We start from the raw sequence: 19,597 nt of genomic DNA on the forward strand, positions 1-19,597 counted from the left end.
ATATTCATCACAAGAATTCAATTATTTTCAAAAATAATAAAATTCTTCGCTGAAATTCAATTATTTTTCAATAAATCTAAAAAAATGGCAACATTTCAATTATCTTTATAAATTAATAAAAAAAATTCTTCCCACAAAATTCAATTATTTTCGGGAATTTTTATCAAATTCATTGTAAAAGTTCAATTATTTCCATAAACAATAATATTCATCAAAAGAATTCAATTATTTTCAAAAGTAATAAAATTCAATTATATTCAAAAATTATAATAAAATTGTTGTCAAAATTTCAATTATTCTCAAAAAATTTTACTTAATTCAATAATTTTTGTATCTACTATTTTAATAATATTTCCCAAAAGAATTCAATTATTTAAAAATTTGTCCATAAAATTATATATAAAAATTGAATTTTTAAAAAACATTCAATTATTCAATAAATTATTTATGTTTGTATTCAAATAATTAAATTCTCCTAGAATTTTCTGATAAAAATTAATTTCAGTTAAAGTTTTAGATAAATAAATTAAATTTTGGAGAAGTTCCTAATAATTTCAATTTTTAGAAATAATTGAATTTTCAAAAAAGGTATCAAATTAAAATCTTTGAAAATCTGAATTTTTTATACTTTTAATTAAAAATTCTATGTAACTAATTTTTTTTATTAAAAAGTTTAATCCAAATTTTTTAAAATTATTTCAAGGTTTTATTTTCTGATGTTTAAATTAAAGAATTTTTGAATAATTGAAATTTCACGTAAAATTGAATTGCAAACAAATGAATTTAAAAATTCGCAAAGAAGAACTATTTCAAAAATTATTAAAAATAATTGAATTGAAGAAGAATTTCAGTTAAAAATCGTAGAATCAGAATATTTTTTAGGGTCAGGAAAAAAGGTAAAATTTTGTCTAAAAATCAGGGAAAAAAATTAAATAATTTGTGGCAATCTTGAAATTGTTTTCGAATTTAAAAAAAAAACTTTATCTTGTTCTGAATTATTGTCATTTGAAGGTTTTGAATTTGATAAATAGTAAATTTGTCAACGTTCCTAAATATTAAGCAAATCAGAGTCAATTTTTGAGAAAATGTCCGCCATATTAGATCCACCATTTTGAAATTTGAAATTTTTTCGCAATCATCGACTGAAAAATGAAGAAATAAAACCAAACGTTCCTACATTTGTGTAACGTAATTTTTGCAAAATAATACTTTGCAGCAATAGATGAAAACTTCTCGCAGTAAACAATAAACAAAGTAGAAAAAAAGAACAACAAGAAGAGGATAGAAAAAGAAATGAAAAGAAGTGGACACTTTTATTAGAAACTAAAAGTTATTCCAAGTTGAAAATCTGAGTGAAATTCGCAATTGTCGTTTTAAATCGTTGTGCGGTGGTAGTTTCAAGGATAGGACGTTCCCTCCGATAAAGAGAAAGCTGCCGAGCGTTTATAATGGCGGCGAATGCTCATAGGAATTCAAGGTAGTATATATTCGACTCGAAGGGAGGACGACGACGACGACGCTTACACGATAGAGGTTGGGACGCACTAAATCTTCCCACGGGAGTCTCTTACTTTCGGTTCCTTAAGCTTCCACTATGGCTTGAGTAGATGCGATATTCAAGACATTCTTCTCCCTCTACATCTCAATAGCAACGACATCTAATGTTCCCCATCATAGAACTCTCCCAATCAACTTATTAGTTTGCAAACTCTCAACTTTATCAAAACTAACCTTTATTTCACCTTTCACACACCGGAAATAATAGTTTTCTTAATTTTATTATCCCTTACTCTTTAGCATTAGAAAGCCTAAAGTAGACATAATTCAAAAAAAAATTAGTATTCGAAATTCGGATAGTAATCTTTTATTCTTTATCCAAACTGATTTTTATTTAAACTTGTTTTAATCAGAGAAATTTGGTAATAATTACTAAATGAATCCATTTTTATTATTTACTTTAAAATTTGGTAATAATTGCTAAATGAATTCATTTTTATTATTTACTTTAAAATTTGGTAATAAAAGCTAAATGAATTCATTTTTATTATTTACTTTAAAATTTGGTAATAATTGCTAAATGAATTCATTTTTATTATTTACTTTAAAATTTGGTAATAAAAGCTAAATGAATTCATTTTTATTATTTACTTTAAAATTTGGTAATAATTGCTAAATGAATTCATTTTTATTATTTACTTTAAAATTTGGTAATAATTGCTAAATGAATTCATTTTTATTATTTACTTTAAAATTTGGTAATAATTGCTAAATGAATTCATTTTTATTATTTACTTGTTGATTACAAGCTGAACTTACGGTCCATTATTGGCATTACGTCCTCGAAATATCTCCTGGAATTTTTAATAACCATCTCAGAATATTGCGTCTATACAGAATAACTTGAAACAAGAAGTACTCGCATTTGCCGAACCAAGGAAATAAAAAATAATAATTAATAGCGGTTAATTACATCGAAACAATTAGAAAAAAAATTTACTTATAATTATAATTAAGGAAAAAGAAGAAATAATTAAGAAAATTAAAAAGAGAACTTACTAAAGGTGACGATTCAAAGGCTTTACTTCCTTGGAATAATTTCCTATGAACGGTACAACTGCTCGGACTGTAATGACGCCAGGAGCCTCGCGCAGCTGCTTTATATAGTGGACAGTGGTGGGGGGTAGGCGCGCTCTGATTGGCCGGCGCTATCTCCCCACCAAGTTCCACTATATAAGCAGCTACGCGAGGTCTCCGCTGTCAGTTCACAACAAGCCTTGAGAAACTGTTCACATTTTAGAAAAATCTATGCGCTTCACGAAAAATACCTACATAAATTTCCAAATCTAATTTTTAAAATTTATAATAATTAATCAATTAAAATGTAAATAGAAAATTAAGTTTAGTAAAATAATGAAGTAAATAATATTTCATTTCTTTAAAAAAAATAATATAAGTAATAAAACAGGAAAACTAACAAGAGTAGCAATCTAAAAATTAAACTTGACGACCAAAAAAAAACTCGTTTTAGAAACTTCACAAAACTGACAAAAATTCCATTTTATATTTTATTTTCTAGACTTTTTCCTAATTTTTATTAAAAGTATTTATTTTTTTATCCTCCTAATAATTTGAATTCTTGCAGCGAATTTTATTATTCATGAAAAAATTTAAATATTTATAAAAATAATTTGATTCTTGTGAAGAAGTTTAAAAAAAATTTTAAATAATTGATTTCTTTTTATTAATATTATGCAAATTCTAATTTGAAGAATTGGATAAAAATTTTTTGACAATAATTAAATGTCTGTGTGGTATTTCACTAAATTTTTTTAAAAAATAATTGAATTCCTAAAAAGTATTTTATTATTTATGAAAATAATTGAAGATTGGCGAACGATTTTAGTAGAATTTTTTAAAATAATTGAATTTCCAAGAAGAAATTTATTACTTTTAAAATTAATTGAATTTCCAAGAAGAAATTTATTAATTTAAAAAATAATTGAATTTTCCAAGACGAAATTTTTTACATTCAAAAATAATTGAATTTCTAAGAAGAAATTTATTACTTTTAAAAATAATTGAATTTCTAAGAAGAAATTTATTACTTTCAAAAACAATTGAATTTCTAAGAAGAAATTTATTTCTTAAGAAGAAATTTATTAATTTTACAAATAATTAAATTCTTGTACTGAATATTGTTATTTATGAAAACAATTGAATTTTGCAAAGAATTTTATTAAATTACCACAAAATAATTAAATTTTCGTAAATAATTTTGTTACTTATCGATATAATTGAATGGTTTCGAAGAATTATTTATATAAACAATTGTATTCTTGCGAAGAATTTTATTAAAGTCTAAAAGAAAAATTTAATTATTTCAAAAAAATTTAATTAAAATTGTATTTAAAATAATTGATTTCTTTCGAACAATTTTATTTAAATATTTGAAAATAATTGAACTCCTGTGGGAAATTCTAATATTTTTGTAAATAATTGAATACTTCCAAAGAATTAAAAAAAAACATTTTTTTTGAATACTTGATTTTTTCGAGGATATGAAATTAAATTTCTAAGAATAATTGCGTTTTTAGCGTAATTAATTTAAAATTGTATTAAAAATAATTAAAATTCTGCGATGAATTTTATAATTTATGTAAATAACGGAATAGTTGCAAAGGATTTTATTAAAATTTCCAAAAATAATTGAATTCTTGAGATGAATTTTATTAAATATGAAAATAATTGAATTTAATTGCGAAAAATTTTATTATATCGTTTAAAAGGAATTGAATTTCAGTGAAAAATTTTGTTATTTTTGAAAATAATTGAATTCTTTATGAGAATTTTAAAAGCATTGTTTTAAATAATTCATTTTCTCGAGGAATTAAAATTAAATTTTTAAGAATAATTACATTTTTTAGCCATTCCTGTAAAATTATAAGAAAAATAATTGAAATCCTGCGATGAATTTTTATTATTTGTGAAAATATTTGTATAGTTGCAAACGATTTTATTAAAATTTTCAAAAATAATTAAATTCATGTGAAGAATTTTATTATTTACAAAAATAATTGAATTCTTGAGAAAAATTTTATTAAAATGTTTACAAAGAATTGAATTTCTTTGAAAAATTTTGTCATTGTTGAAAATGATTGAATTCTTCATAAGAATTCAATTTAGTAAAAGTTTCAATTCAATTTCAATTAAAAAGCAAAGTTTGTAAGAAATTCAAAATACTTTACAATAATTCTATATGTGATTTAAAAAAAGAGAGATAAAGATTTGGAATAGAAAATTAAATTTAAACAAATAAAAATGATGAGAAGTCGCAAAGATTTGCAACAATTATTTTCTTTTTAAAACAAACTGAAATTGTGTTTATCAAAATAGATTATTATTCTTGACAAAAGACAGAAAGTGAAATTTACACTCTCCATTACAGTTCATAATTTGAACTTATGAAGCTATTTGTTGCACTTTGAGAGAAAGAGAGTGGGACTTAACGGCTAACGAAGATCTATTGTTGGACAAAGTTTATTTTATACAACTTTGAAGCAAAACTTGCTATTTCTCCAGGAACAATCTCCACTTGATTATGAATTCATGTGTGAAGACTGTTTCTCAAACGATTCTAAGAGTAAAATTGCATACAGAAGAGCGGCGAGATTGCGAGAGAGAGAAGAGATTTTAGTTTTGACAAAATACATATTTCATTGTCCAATAAAGATTTTTAATCCAAAATACTAACACAATTTTTTTTCTACTTTAAATATTTGATAAGATTACAAATTCAAATTCTTAGTTTCTTTCTTTTATTAATACTTAAAAAAAATTTATTGAGAGTGTAATTTTTTTAACACTCGTTAATGAGTGAGAAAATTAGAAATCATTTGCATTAATAAAAAATTTTTTTTTTCCAAAAAGAGAAAGAAGGAAAATTTAAAGAGAAGAAGAGAATCTCGAATAAGGATATAAAGACTCTGCAATTTCTTCTTATCAGATCCTTATTCGTTCTTCGTTCTTTCTCTCAATTAGAAGACTTCACTTCGAGATCACCAATCAGCCTCTAATTATAGTTCTCTCAATTAAATTAGTAACTATGTTTCGTATAGTAATTACCTACTTTTTCAAATTATCTCCTCGAACTTTTGACGATTCTCAAAAAGGAACAAAAAAAGACGGGGTAAAAAATTTTAAAAGACACTTTTGAATGGCAGGAACACTTTTTTTTGCTTAATTAACTTATTGAAAGTTGGTGAATAATTAGAAAAATATATAAATGGAAAATATTTAAAAATTAAGTAAAATTATGAAAAAAGGGGAGGGGCTAACTCTACTACGGATCGAAACTGAATTAAATATTCGAAAAATATTTAATTGTAATTGTAAGATGATATAACATTGTAAAAATATACAATTATGTAAAAGTACTCAATTGAAAAATATGATTACAAAAAAAAATATATAATTGTAAAAATGCAAAATAAGTATAAATATAAACTTGTGTAATTGTACAAACATTGAATTATAAAAATAGATTTTCAACAAAAAACTATTTTGTGTTACAAACATTATCTACTTGTTGGCTACTGTAACTAGAATCAATTTTTTTTCCTTTTACATTTCGAAGTTTTTGAGAGAGAGAGAGAAAGTAAATAAAATTATTCGACATTCGCATTTTATTTGAGGATCGACATTAACGAACGCGAGTACTTTAAACTTGCTTCGGTGAACTTTCAATCGGTACAAGCGCGACTAGAGTGTCTTAGGATGCTCTTCCATTTCAAGAGTTCCCAAGTTTGTTGCTCTTTAATTTCTATCTTCGAAACTTTACAAATTATGGATATTTCTTAAATAAACCAACACTTGCATTAAAAAAGTTGTTATTTCTATTTTTACCAATAATTTCCCGAAGGTAGATCGGACAATTTTTTTTCCACCAGCAAAAACTGGTTTTTTTTAAAAAAAAGAATGAATATAATTATTATTTTAAGAAATAAAAATGGACAATCCTTTTTATTCCAAATGGAAGGAACAAAAGTCTAAAGCTTTAATAAATTCGTCTTTAGAAAAAGTAGTGTATTTTTTAAAAATATTATTCCATCGATTTTGAACTGATGTTTTAATTTTCTCCCATGAGATATTTGTGTACATTCTTAATTAAAATTATTAAATTAATATATTAACAAACCACAACAAATATTCATCTCATTATTTATATTTGCCTGGACTATCCGGATATTCACTGTATATTTTTAATCATTTTCAATACATTTATTCTTTTCGACAACAAAATATTAAATATAGAATCAATACAAAAGCATGAGGCTTCTATCTTGAATTTCAGTCAAGTAATTATTTGGTAAGAATGAAAAAAAAGTTGAATTAAATAAATAGACTTACTAAAGGTGACGGTTTCAATTTCTTTGGTTGTAGGAGAACGTTGTTGTGAACGGTATGACTGCTCGGACTGTAATGACGCCAGGAGCCTCGCGGAGCTGCTTTATATAGTGGACAGTGGTGGGGGGTAGGCGCGCTCTGATTGGCCGGCGCTCTCTCCCCACCAAGCCCCACTATATAAGCAGCTACGCGAGGTCTCCGCTGTCAGTTCACAACAAGCCGTGAAATTGTTAACATTATAGAAAAATTTATGCGCCCTGCGGAAACATAACGGAAACTACAATTTATAGTTTTCAAACAGTCAAATACAATAAAAAAAATATAAATCTAAAATTAAGCTAAGTAGATTAAGTCACCAATTTAAATTCTATGATTTGATTCTATCACTCGGTTTGGTAATTGTACCAAAAGGAGACGTTCTTTTTGGTACAATTATACAATTCTAACTTACAATTAGCAATTTTTTCAGACGTGTGTAATAAAAAAATTCCTTTTCTGAAAGTACGTAAAAGAACAAAAAACGATTTATAAGAAAATAATTTACGATAATTTTGGGTAATCTAGAGAGAGAAAGCAATAGAGACTTGGAATAAAAAAACAAATATGAAGAGATGAAAATGATGAAAAGTCGAGATTATTAAAGACGATACATCATCGCCATAAGGATGTGGGCCTTTACTTCTTGGATAGCTAGAAACTTGGAAGCAATTTAGTTTTAACTTCGGTATGACGCATGGCCGTATTCGGTTTGCCAACCGTCGAGTTAATAATTCATCGTGCCGCCACGCTGTCTATGTGAATGCCTTCCCCATTTCGCTTTGTATATAATCTATGAACGATCACGTATGCGTTTTCGTTGTACATGGACGATGCATTCTGACTCTATACAGTCATAGATAGATACTGCGCTCAACTACTTTGACTCAAATTTACCGTCCATACCTCAGCCACTATTCTGTCTCTCTCTCTCTTGACTCTCTATATTCCTCTCTCTCTCTTGTCACTCTAAATTCCTCTCTGTCTTTCTCTCACACTCTATGTTAAACTATTCTGTCTCCGTCACACACTCTATGTTCCTCTTTCTCCCTCACTCTTTGCGTTCGTGACATGTATAAATCGAAAAGGCACATGACCACGAATACTATTATCGTTTGCAACCCGGAATTCAACGGCGGAAAAAGAAATAAAAATTTCAACACTGATCCTGCTTTGCTGAAATACTTCCCATTTTTTGGGGGGGAATATTTAGTTAAATTTTTATTTTTTAACGAGAGTCAATATCGATTTTTAATCTATATTTCATTTGATTTTAATTGTCAGGCAGAAAAAAAATTACATCCCGTTCCTATAGTTTTTTTTTCATCGATTCTCTTTTTTTTTATTACAATCGAGAGATAAAAATTGTAAACGTGGATTTTTTTCCCTTTTTTTTGATTTTAGAGCAAAGTACACGTTGAATTTTTATACAATGGCATAGTTTATTTGTTATTCGTGAAAAAATAATAAAACCAAAAGTTCCGTTTCGAACAGGAAATGGAAAAATTCAGTGAAGAACTAATTTTTTTTTGCATTTATTTTGAGGGATTATCTGCTTTATTTTTGTAGCCAAAGTTTTTATGTTTCCAAACAATTGGAAATTGTCTGTAATCGGAGAAAGTAGAATTAAAAGAAAAAGATAATGACGATTGTCAGCACACTTTTCTAGGTATCTTGTATTCTTACACCAAAATAAGAAGCGTTGTTTGAGGAAAAGCTGTAGGACAAATTCAATTTTAAGAACAGCTTCGGTTTTACAAAATCATTAGTGATAAAACTTGACAGAAGTTTTGTACTGTTGCTGCTAATTGTAATGATATTCTATTTTTTGTTTCTAAGTAATTATCAAGAAAAGAGAGAAAGGAAAGGAGCGCTTTTTGTACATCAAAATTTGCGTAGTGTAAAATAAATTTAACTGTAATTCTTTTAAATATTGTATGATGTTAACAGTACCGTTGCTCATTGTGAACTGACAGCGGAAGTCTTGTGTAGCTGCTTATATAGTGGAGCTTGGTGGGGAGAGAGCGCTAACCAATCAGAGCGCGCTTGCCCCCCACCACGGTCCACTATATAAAGCAGCTCCGCGAGGCCCTTGACGTCATTACAGTCCGAGCAGTTATACCGTTCACATTGAAATTATTTCCTCAATGCTAAAATTAAATATTGACGCATGTCTCTAGGACGTGACAGTATTTTTTTTACTTCCTAGGACAAAATAAATTCTAATTCTAGTAATGAAAATAATTATTTCACAAAAAAAATAAACGGACAGTAAATAACTAAATAGTGTCAAATAAAAATCTACTGTATCTTATTAAAAGGGAATAAAGTTAATATTTTCCACAAGTACTGCTCTCTCTCTTTAACTCCGTGTATTTTTCTCAATTGCATCGTAATCCTCTTTAGCTTTAAATCGAATGGAATCTCAAGACTCTGACGAGTTCCTTTTCGTAAGTTGAGCAGCAAAAGCAGCAGCAAGGTTCAATTATTCGATCTGTTATACTAGAGCTTAGCACGTACGGATTAAGTCGTATTCGCTTCGTTGAAGAAAAGTTCGATTGAAATTGAAGTACCGTCTTCGTTCTCCTATTAACAGAGAGTGTACACGAATTATTCGGATTTTGCGCCCACCCTTAACGACATAAACCAAATGGGAATCACAGAGGCCTCTTTCATTTCGCATAGTTCAATCCATTCCTTATTGCATGTCGGCGAGATGCATTTCAATGCGAATTCTCGGTTTTGTAAAATTTCTAAATCCCAAACTGGCTTTTGCTTCTAAATTGAAAAGTTGTTTTCAAGCGTAATAATGAATACACCACCTTTCTCTCTTTTTACACCTATTCTGCTATCAAATTACTACACAGATTACCGATTTTGAAGAATAATTCTTTTCAAATAGAATTGTACGTCATTTTTTTTTTAAACCGAATTATATATCTCTTTTATTTATTTTCTTTTTGCTTGTACAAAAAAAATGTTCACCAATTAAAAGATGTTTCAATTATGAATCTCTAGTTTATAAAAACAAAATTTTTATGTTTCCATTTTCGGGCTGTTGAGTTTTTCTTTCTTGTTGAAAATCTAGGTTAATTGAAGAAATTTTTTTTCACAGTTTCTATTGATTCAGTGAGCGTTTTTAAAAAACTCAGAAGGAAAAAAAGAAAATGATATAATGCAGTACAAGTACTCCATTTTATTGTCCCGTGTTAGTTAATTAATATAAATGACTACAATTTTTTTCTTCTTTTTTTAAAAAACAGAAAAGGCACAAGGGAAGTTGTGCCAAAGAATTCCAAAGAAAATTAATCAATTAGGATAAGGAATAAAGAAACAGCAGATAGGAAAGTTGTTAATAATTTCTTCTGCACTAATAATCAAGTATGAGGGGCGAATTTATGTTCGATCGTTAAAGAAGAACCATATTTTTCGTAGAAAAGTTTACAAAGTTCCGCGGGAAAAAATTATAATATAAATTCTTTGGGAATTGTAATTGTTTTTGAAAATTATAAATAATAATAATTGTTCTTACTATTACGAATATTATTATTTATCATTATTAATATTATTACTGTAATTATTGATAGAATAATATTTATAATATTCGATAATTAGTGAAGTGGATGAGGAAAACATAAATAAGGGATAGTTTGGGAGTTTATAGTGATAAGAGTTTGAATGCAAGTTGAGCTAATTAAGACAATGTTCTCTCAAATATGGAAATTCGATTATATTGAGATCGATATGGGAGAGATCGAGGGACCAATTAAGTAACGAAGTAACTAAGTAGTAACTAAATAACTAACTAACTAAGTCAGACAAAGTTGAGTCGATACATGGTACGAAGCAGAACTGAATCGCTCTCCCTCTTGCAGAATGCTCGGTGAGATTGACCATTAACCTCCAAGAGTAACACCCCTAATTACCAAGAGGCATGCCTGACACTCGACCCGTGCTACGTACTCGAACCGTTACCCGAGCCGACGCGGTGGCTAAATTAATGACACGCCAATAGCATTCCATGCTCGATTCTAAAGCGTCAGTTGTTAAACAAAATTACGACCATTATCGTGTCCACTTTTTCTTTTTTTTAATTCACCCTCTCCCTAACAATTTATTTTGTTTCCCTTTTTTGAGGTCTGTGTGTACGGGAAAGAAATATTTATCTTCGAAATTATGGGACGCAGTAAAATACACTCTTCTTTATTTTACTATAATATTGCCTCAATATCTTATTTATTTATTCGTACCAGAATAAGAGGGGAGTGGTTTTTAGTGGGTCGACCAGAACAAGAGCGGTAATCCTCACATAACTTGGGATTCTTTATCCAGGTATCTGAATTCACAGATTTTTCACTTTCGACTACAAAAAAATACTAAATATTCCGATTTGAAACTAGGAGTATCCGCATTTGACTAAATCATCCGGATAATAAATAATTAATGACGGTATAACATAAGTTACAACTATTAATTGTAAAGTAAAAAATTAATAAAATATATTTATAATTAAAAAGTATAATAAAAAATTAATGAAATTAAATCGATAACTTACTAATATTGACGATTTAGAGAACTTTGGTATCCGGAAAATTCTTTTCAGAACGGTATGACTGCTGCGACTGTACTGACGCTCGGGGCCTCGTAGTAGTGCTTTATATAGAGGACCGTGGTGGGAGGTAGGCGCGCTCTGATTGGGCGGCGCTCTCTCCCCACCAAGCTCCACTATATAAGCAGCTACGCAAGGCCCCCGCGGTCAGTCGGCAACAAGTGTTGTCCGCGTCAACTTGTCATCAAAGTAATATTGAATGTTTTTAAATTAACTGAGAGGACCGTATAGTTAAAAAAGCGCAAATATTAGTTATGCAGTTTATTTAAAATTATATTTTTTCGTCTGAAAATTTTTCAGTCTGTACTTGAAATAAAATTCTACAATGTTTAAAAAACGGAAATACTTTTCTATATAATTGTATAAGTATATTTAGATTAATTTAAAACGCGGAATTAAATTAACAATATGTATATATGGATAAACGTATATGAAGTTTCGGTATTCTTTTCCATCACGTAAAAAATTCTAATTAATTAGTTCATTTTATATAAAATTTGCCCCGCTAGTCAAGTTCGTTAAATTTTTAATTAAAAAATTTTTTAAATGAAATTACACCAGCCATTATTATAAGTTTTACTGTTATTACTGAAATAATTTTTTAACCGAATTCTTTCATATCAGGTATTGTTAGAAAAATATTACTTACTTTTAAGTATTTTTAGACTTGACGTTTATTTTATCGAATGTGGCGTGAAAAATATTTGTCTGCTATCGTCTTACCTGAAACAAAAATAAATAGTTTTTGTAAATTTAATGTTTTTTTGTTATTATTTCATATATTATAATTATTGTTATCATTATCGATATCATTATTTCTATTATTACTTTTATTATTATCATTATTTTTATTAATATTTTTATTGTTACCATTATCGATATCATTATTTCTACTAATACTTTTATTATTGTCATTATTTTTATTAATATTTTTATTATTATCATTATTTTTATTAATATTTTCATTATTATTATTATTTTTATTAATATTTTTATTAATATCATTATTTTTATTAATATTTTTATTATTATCATTATGTTTATTAATATTTTTATTATTATCATTATGTTTATTAATATTTTCATTATTTCATTTAATAATGCGATGGCAGTGGATTGTGCCATTAGCTACAACTGATAGATTGGATTGTTCGCGTATTTAAGAAAAAAAAAATCATAGTGTATAAATTGATAATTTGATGGCTCAAATTGGATCTTGTTTATTGCAGTGTAATATCGACATTACGTATAACCATTTGACGTTTAAGTAGTTGATAACGGTCTCTCACGTTGGAATTATAGTTTCGCTTGCCAGTTTCAATGCGCATCAGTGTGTGGTGTGAGAACTTTATCTGCAATTTTACGTTTTACGAGTTCGATTGTCTAAAGTACAACCATATCGAAAGTTCCGTTATTCTATAACGACTTTCGACACTTGGAATCTCTCCTTTAGGACTTTTCCCTTTTGAATCTCCCCCCCCCTCCCCCACCATCACCGTTAATACGATTAAAGACTCTTTCAAACTTCTTCTTCTTTCAATTCTTTATATACTCATACTTAAATAACTCTGACTTTTTACACTTATATATTTAACGGAGGTGCACGAATGAGCCACAAAGGTCATTTTGTCAAAATTTTGCCGTGTAAGAAGTTTGTTTTTGTGGAAATTTAATTTTTTGTTGGAAATAATTTATATTTGAACAAATATTTGTTTGGAAAGAAGAATTCTTATTTAAACGATTTTCTATTTTGAGAAAAGAATAATTTATATAAATTAATATTCATCTAAATAAATATTTATATAAAAAAATATTTATTTAAATAAATATTTATTAAAAAGAATATTTATTTAAATAAATATTTATTTAAATAAATATTTATTTAAGTGAATGTTTACTTAAACAAATATTTATTTTAAAAAATGTTTGTTTAGAAGAATTTTTGTTTTTTAACAAATTTGTAACTAACGGAAAGCTTAATTAATAGAATGTTGAATGATCTGAAAAAAAGAAATAATTATTTTTTGTTGCTTTGGGGAAGTGGGGAGATGAGAGTGATGGAGGGAGGGGACTAACGACGCGCGGCGCATCTTCGGCGCGTCGCTCTCCCCCCACGAACTCACTTTCCCCCACTCCGGACGGGACGCTTATATATAAGGCGCTCGCTTGCGGGACTCGCCACTTCGCCTCTAACCGCCACACGAGACGGATCTAAATTATTATTTTTCTTTCCTCCAATCGGTTTATTTTCCATTTTTTCAAATATTTCAAAATCTTTTTTAATTTATTTAATAACAAAAAAAATCATTTCAGACAGTCCGGAAGAACCATAAGAAACAAAATTCTTTTTTATACAATAAAAAGAAAAAATAATACAGTAAATAATTTGATATACAATAAAAAATAGATGAAAATTTTTACTAAGACTGATTATCCAAAAAGGAAATTCTGTCCAAAAATATTATCTTGCAAGCTAATTAAAAAATTGCTGTTACTGGAATCTTACTGCAAGTTGACAATCGTAATGAAAACCATTTATTAGTTTAGTAAAGCAACTTTTTACTTTCTTTTATTAAATTTTACAGCACTACTTTTGTTTTTCCGGCACAAAAAAATTCCTGAAATGAATTTAGACTTAAATTGGAGAAAATGAATTGTTCTCGTGGAAAAGAGAGGGAGAGAAAAAAAGAACTAGGGAATGTCACTCTAAAACTGTCAAGGATTCCTTTTCAGGGTGATAAATGCCAGTATAATTAACTGATTCGGCGAGAAGTTGTTAGAGAGGAGGGACATAAACGAAGGGAGAAGGAAAACTTAACGAGAAACAGTTTTTTTTCCCTCCCCTTTGGACATTAAGTAGATTTTAAGAAGTGTCCTGTTTCAAGTGTACCAATGTCGAAAGTAAACTCATGAAAAGGGAATGAGAAAGAGAGAGTGAGTGAGTGGAAGAGAGGAAACAACCCTCTTGGGACGAGTGTCGTAATCGTTGCTACTCACCAGAGCTACAACCCTTATCCTAGGCTCATTGGTAAAGTAATCCCCTTCACTCCTCAACTATTTCTCTCCTACCCCACTGCATTCTCCTCTCTCTCTGTATTTTTTCTCTTTCTGTATTTTTTCTCTCTCTGTATTTTCCTCTCTCACTGTATTTTCTTTTCTGTCTAACAATTCTCTTTCTTCTTCTCCAATTCTTTCTTCCCTCTCCTACGTCTTTCGTAATAATATGTATATGCTTCTGCGGATAATGCCGCATGAAATCGCTTTAGTAAAAGAACATGATAATCAAGTAGCAGACGCCAAAGGGATTTACGTCTACTGTCATCGCTTCTAAAAAGCAGTCCGTGCAAATCGGATGAAAGAAAAAATAAGGAAAAAAACTCCCAATGGGCTTTTCGTTTCAGTCTCGAAAGCAGTGCGAAGGAAAATTAGAGGAAATAGTTTTTTCCTTTTCGCATTTACGCTTCTGGAATTTTTTTTTTTAAAAAGTCACTTATTATAAAAAAATACTTTTTCAAAATTCAATTATTTTCAAAAATTTTAATAAAATTCTTGTCAAAATTTCAATTATTTTCAAAAATTTTCCTCGTTTAAATGATTTTTAATATCTAATATTTTAAAATGATTACCCAAAAGAATTCAATTATTTAAAAACAATTTTAATAAAATTGTACGCAAACATTTAATTATTTTCATAAATAATAAAAATTTCACAGGAATTCAAATATTTGCCAAATTTTTTATAAATTTCTTCTCAATAATTCAATTATTTTCAGAAATAATAAAAATCATCGCAGCATTTCAATTATTTTTAATATAATTTTAATCGAATTCCTTGAAAAATGTAACTATTCTAAAAAATTTTATTTAAATTCGTCAAAAGAATTCAATTATTTAAAAATTTGTTGATAAAATTGTTTAAAAGAATTAAATTTTAAGAAATATTCAACTATTCAATATATAATTGACTTTTCTATTTAAATAATTGAATTCTCATAGAATTTTTTAATAAAAATTTATTTGAAAATGAATTTTAGTTTAAATTTTAGATAACAATTGAATATGAAAATAATTTTTTAGAAGTTACAGTAACAATATTCTTATAATATATAAAATAATGATTTTAACACTCGAACCTCTTTAATTATTATAAAACATAAAGAAATCGATTACTCCGAGTCTTCGACTCGGAATGATCAATTTCTTTATGTTTTATAACAATATTTTTAAAGGTGATTTATTTTTAAAAATGTTTAAATTGAAATTTTTTGAAAATCTTAATTCCTATGGAAAAATAATAATAATGAACTATTTAAAAAATAAATTATTGCTTTCGAATAATTTGACAATCGAAGATATTTGTAAATAAATTTAACGGAACATTTTTTTGAATAAAATTTGTTCTTTATTTTCTAAAAATTTTCAGTTTCATTTTCAATTAAATTTTCTAATTGACAAATATAATTTATAAACAATTTTTTCCTTTATTTTAAAAAACTTTGAATTTTATTAAACCAATTTAAATTAAGAAATAGAATTGATGCAAATTATTTTCTTAGGAAAATTGAGAATTTTCTACAAAGATATTAAGAAACGGGAATATCTAATGTCTTTCTTTCCAAAAGAAAAAAATGAATTTGTAAACAATGTTGTTATTGAAAAATAAAAATTATGCATAAAAATGGGTATATTTTCTACTTCTAAATAAAATTTTTTTAACAATTAACAATTTTCTAGTATTTCTATAAATAAAAAGGAGAATAATTTCCATTATAATTTACATCAGTCAAACGAAATTTGTTATAGAAAAAAGCATATAACAAATAAAATGGATATATTATTAGTTTATTACTCAAATACCCCCCAGTACCTTACTAAATCATTTTTTATGAAGAAAAGAAAACTTTTCACTTGAAAAATGCAACGAAAATTAAAGAAAAATTAAATATTTATACCTTTTTTTATTCGGTATTTATTCTCCACAAACAATTAATATTTTATTTTTCCACTTAATTTTAAGTTCACATAAAAAAATTGTAGAGAAAAATATTTACTTTTAAATAAATTACACGCTTTGCGATGTGAACGGTTTGACTGCTTGTAATGAACTGCCAACGGACGCCTTGCGTAGCTGCTTATATAGTGGAGCTTGGTGGGGAGCGAGCGCCGGCCAATCAGAGCGCGCCTACCCCCCACCACTGTCCACTATATAAAGCAGCTCCGCGTGGCTCCAGGCGTCATTACAGTCCGAACAGATGTGCCATTCACTGAAAAGTTTTAATATAAAATGATGTTAACGCTTCGCGATTAAATACCTAAATCGATTGGAAAATCACTGACTTATTTAATAATTTAAATACTCATGAATTTACAATTAATTATTAATATTAAATAAAAATCGATTTCTGTGACTAGGATTTATTCAAGAAATATTAAACAGAAAAAAATGCCGAGTCCAGTGTTGGGTCATTATTGTCAAATTAGATAAAAATTGTTTTAAAGAAACTTAGATCCAAGGTAAATTTCCAAAGAATTCTAATTTGTTTTTTTTCTAGAGAACTTTTCTGTGGAGATAATGTGGAAAAGTCTATTTTATCGCCATACACAACGACACAGGAGAGAATCCGCAGATTACCGACTTGGAGAACGAGTGAATGATGATAACGATATTTGCAATCGACGTCACCAATAAATTAGTCTCGGCTGAAAGTGTAACAATGCCGACGAGAAGAATAGAACATAGTCTTTTCTTTGTGTGAGGGGATTGCGTCTATAAATAGAGACATACTCAAGATCCCCCACACAAAAAAAGGAATTTCAAAATTATTACCAACTGACTGATGAGAAAATTTACATTTCTCTACGAGATAGCGAAGAAGATTAATTTTCAAACGGATTTTGTTTCTTTTAGCTAAACAAATTAGTCATGAAGATAATTTCTTTCATGTTGAGTATAATTTTCCTCTCTGTCAAAGAGGAATTAAAAGAAGAGAGAGAGAGAGAGAGAGGGAAACGAAATGAAAGAAAAGAAGTCACAGTGCAGAAGAAAAAGCTTGGGATAACAAAAGCTCTCACTAAATATCTCATTTCACTCTTGAGTTCTCGCATGTTCGTGGACAGAATGAACCCTCCTTTCCAGTTTCTGTTCTTCGACGTTCTCACTCATTCTTTTCTGACAATTTTTCCCATCTTCAGTGTCTGGTGGTTTGAATTTTTGTCAAATATGCCGAGTTACTTTTACTTTCCTTTTTTTTTTTTTTTTTTTTGAAACAGAAACTCCCATTTTTCCACCCTTCTGATTTTGGAATTTTGACCACTAAATTCTTAGATCACGGACTTATACTCTGTTCATACGGCAGTCTCATTTTCAGGATTCTACGCTCTGTGGAATCTCGAGGATTATGCGCGAGATCAATTTCAAGTTGATTTAGAGTGGCAGATTTAGCAAGCAAAGGGGAATTTAAAATTTTTTCTCGTTCTCCTTTTTTTCTCTCCCCTCTATTCAATTTCTAGGCTTAGATGAAATGACTTCTTTTAAGGAGGGAGGAGTCTTTTTTTTAGGAATATTTTTAGATTATACAGTAGTTAATAGCTCACAGTTTTACTAAGGATATCAAATTATTTCGCAACACAGTTTTTTTTCGCACAGTTTTTTTAAGGATATCAAATTATTTCGCAACACAGTTTTTTTTCGCACAGTTTTTTTTCGCACAGTTTTTTTAAGGATATCAATTCTAAATCAACTTTTATTAGAAAATTCTATGAGAATTCAATTATTTAAATACAAAAAAAAAATTATTGAATAACAGAAATATTTCTTAAATTCGAATTCTTATAAAGAACTTTATCACAATTTTTTTAAATAATTGAATTTTTACGAAAAATTGCATTAAAATTTTTGATAATAATTAAATTTATTAAAGAAATGTAATTTTAAATGAATGGAAAATAATTATTACACTCTAAGAAACAAATTATAACAAATTTTTTTAAATAATTGAATTTTTACGAAGAATTTTATTCAAATTTTTAATAATAATTTTATTTTTAGCGGAATTAATTTAAAATTATATTAAAAATAATTGAAATCCTGCGATGAGTTTTATTATTTATGAAAAATAATTGAATTTCTCTCACCGAACTTTCATAAACTTTTTAAAATAATTCCATTCTTTGGAAGAATTTAAAGAAAAATCTTTTTAAAAAAAATGATTTTCTTCAAAAAATTTTATGAAAATTGTGTTTTAAATAATTGAATTTCTTTGAAAATAAAAAATTTAATTCTTTCAAAAAAATGTTATTAAAATTATATTGAAAACAATTAAATAATTATAAAGAAAATCATTAAAATTTATTAAAATAATTGAATTCTTTTAAAGAATTTTATTAAAAATTTTGAACAATAGTTGGATTTCTCATAGAATTTATTTAAAATTGTTTAAAAAATAATAGAAATCCTACGATAAGTTTTAATATTTATAAAAATAATGAAATTCTAGCCACGATTATTATTGCAATTTTAAAAAATAATTAAATTCCTGAGAAGAATTTTATTATTTCTAAAAAATAATTGAATTCTTGCGAAACATTTTTTAAAAATCTATTTAAATAATTGACTTTTTTCGAAAAATATTAAGAAAATTCTGTTTTAAAGAATTGAATTGTCGTAAAATTTTTTTTAATTTATCAAAATAATTGAATTTTTGTCATTGAACTTTAATAAAGTTTTTAAAATAATTGCATTCTTGAAAGGAATTTTAAAAAAATGATTTTTATCAAAAATTTTATCACAATTGTATTTTAAATAATTGAATTTCTTTGAAAATTGTATATTATTTATAAAAATAATTGAATTCTTTGAAGAAATTTTTTTTTAAATTATATTAAAAACAATTCAATTATAAAGAAATTCATTACAATTTTTTTAAATAATTGAATTCTCGCAACGATTATTATTGAAAATTTAAGAAAATACTTGAATTCCTGAGAAGAATTTTATTATTTCTAAAAATAATTGAATACTTGCGAAGAATTTTATAAAAATCTATTTAA

At 27.1% G+C, this 19,597-nt stretch overlaps 1 protein-coding gene across 2 annotated transcripts in view; it reads right to left on the minus strand.

The window, feature by feature from the left end:
* LOC122505523 (follistatin-related protein 5-like) overlaps window positions 1-19,597 on the minus strand; it is a 477,342-nt gene that overhangs the window by 145,190 nt on the left and 312,555 nt on the right. The window contains exon 1 of one of the 2 annotated variants that reach the window (XM_043617201.1): window positions 12,198-12,217. The exons of the other annotated variant lie outside the window; for it this stretch is intronic. The gene's annotated coding sequence lies outside the window, so the exon portion shown is untranslated. Of the gene's footprint in view, window positions 1-12,197; window positions 12,218-19,597 lie in introns of those variants that run through there. 2 annotated transcript variants of the gene reach the window in all.

Source organism: Leptopilina heterotoma, unplaced genomic scaffold (genome assembly GCF_015476425.1).
Source record: "Leptopilina heterotoma isolate Lh14 unplaced genomic scaffold, ASM1547642v1 Lhet_36, whole genome shotgun sequence".
In the NCBI taxonomy this organism is placed as follows: domain Eukaryota; kingdom Metazoa; phylum Arthropoda; class Insecta; order Hymenoptera; family Figitidae; genus Leptopilina; species Leptopilina heterotoma.